The sequence below is a fragment of the Mus pahari genome, chromosome 23, assembly GCF_900095145.1.
Source record: "Mus pahari chromosome 23, PAHARI_EIJ_v1.1, whole genome shotgun sequence".
NCBI lineage: Eukaryota > Metazoa > Chordata > Mammalia > Rodentia > Muridae > Mus > Mus pahari.
Genome location: NC_034612.1, coordinates 35,354,138 through 35,356,176, shown reverse-complemented (window position 1 = coordinate 35,356,176; position 2,039 = coordinate 35,354,138).

Sequence of the window (2,039 nt, the reverse complement as noted above, 5' to 3'; positions counted from 1 at the left end):
TCTCTCTCTCTCTCTCTCTCTCTCTCTCTCTCTCTCTCTCTCCCTGCATGTCTATAGTAAAGCTCTTAAAACATAGAGTCTCTGCTCTGCTCCATCAAGGCCCGCTCCGCACTCTGCTCATTGTTGGGAATTTTCCCTAACCCCTCTGTCCTGCAACTCTGGAGTGATAGCAAGGTAGCTCCAGGGGGGTCCCTGTCGGGGCTGCCCCTTCTCCAACCCACCCCCACCCCCACCCCCCGCTGCGTGGGTCAGAGGCAATGCCATCCCGGCGCCAAGTGGAAAGTACCTGGCAGTCTCCCCACGCTGGACTGACCAGAGAATAGAGAAACTCTGGCTGGGCATTAGGCATCTTTTTCCACACAACTTCTCCTGCTCCCCCCAGACCCCCCCTTATTTTGTTTTGTTCCCAACAGCTAAGGATACTGTTTAAGTGCTTCTTGGTCACTGGAGATGCCTCTGTGAGAATTGTTTAGATCTGTACTCATTTTTTTTTTATTAGATTAGTTTGTTGATACCTAGGTTTTGGTGGCTTTTTGTTGTTGTTTTTGTTTTGGGGGTTTTTTTGGTCTGGTTGGTTGGTTGGTTGGTTTTTGAGACATGGTTCCTCTGTGTAACAGTGCTAGCCGTCATGGAATCCACTTTATAGACCAGGCTAACCTCAATGTCTAATTTCTTCAATTCTTTTTATTTTGGATATTATCCTTCTGTCAGATGTAGTGTGAATGAAGACCTTTTCCTATACTGTAGGCTGCCTGTTTTGTCCTATTGCTGGTGTCCTTTTCCTTAAAGCTTTTCAGTTTCATGAGGTTCCATTTATTAATTGCTAATTCTAGAACCAATACTATTGGTGTTCTGTTTAGAAAGTTCAAGGCTATTCCCCACTTTCCCTTCTATCAGGTTCAGTGTATCTAGTTTTATGTTGAGGTCTTTAATCCACTTGGATTTGAGTTTTGTTCATGGTGATAGATAATGGATCTAGTCTTCCATTATCCATACCAACATTCAGTTAGACCAGCAACATTTATTGAAGATGCTTTCTTTTTCTCCATTGTATATTTTTGGCTTCTTTATCAAAAATCAGGTGTGGATTTGTGTCTGGGTCTTCGATTAGATTCCATTGATCAATATGTCTGGTTTTATGCACTAGAACAGCTTGAGATCAGGGATGGTGATGCCTCTCAAAATTCTTTTATTGTATATTACTGATTTAGCTATCCTGAGCTTTTTGTTGTTTCATATAGAGTATTGTGCTTTCAAGGTCTGTAAAAAAATTGTGTTGGAATCTTGATGAGAATTGTGGTAAATCTGTAGATTGCTTTTGGTTGGATGGCCATTTTTACTGTAATTGTTCCAATCCAGGAGCATGGGAAATCTTTACATCTTTTGATATCTTCGATTTCCTTCTTCAACGACTTGAAATTTTTATCATATAAGTCTTTCACTTACTTGGTTAGAGCTACCCCAAGATATTTTATACTACTTACGGCTATTGAGAAGAGTGTATATAAATTATTTATTCAGAGAAATGCATGACCATTATTTTTAGTATATAAAGGCCTCGTCTCTGCCTGACTTTGGAATACACAGGTTACACAGAGGTCCAATTCAGCCTCTCATCAGAAGCCTGCCGTCGGGCTTCGGTGGCAGGAACCCTGGGAGCCGTTAGCATTCTCTGAGACAGGGACAGGAAGGGTCGGCTTGTACACAGGTTTCAGCATTGCTTACTGTGGGCATCTCAGATAAAGTTGTTACCTTGTTAACATGGACTTGTGGACACAGCTAACAAGATAGGAGGGTGGTTTTCTGAATTAATTTTCAATAATGGGAGCTGGGGAGTTGTTCTGTGGTTAAGAGTACTTACTTGCTGTTCTTGTAGAGGACCTGGGTTCAATAATCAGCACCTACATAGTATGTAATACAAGTCCCAGAGGATCTGGCACCCTTTTCTGGTTTCCATGGGCACTAGACATACATGTGATGCACATACATACATGCAAAGCACCCTTTTCTGGTCTCCATGGGCACTAGACATACATGTG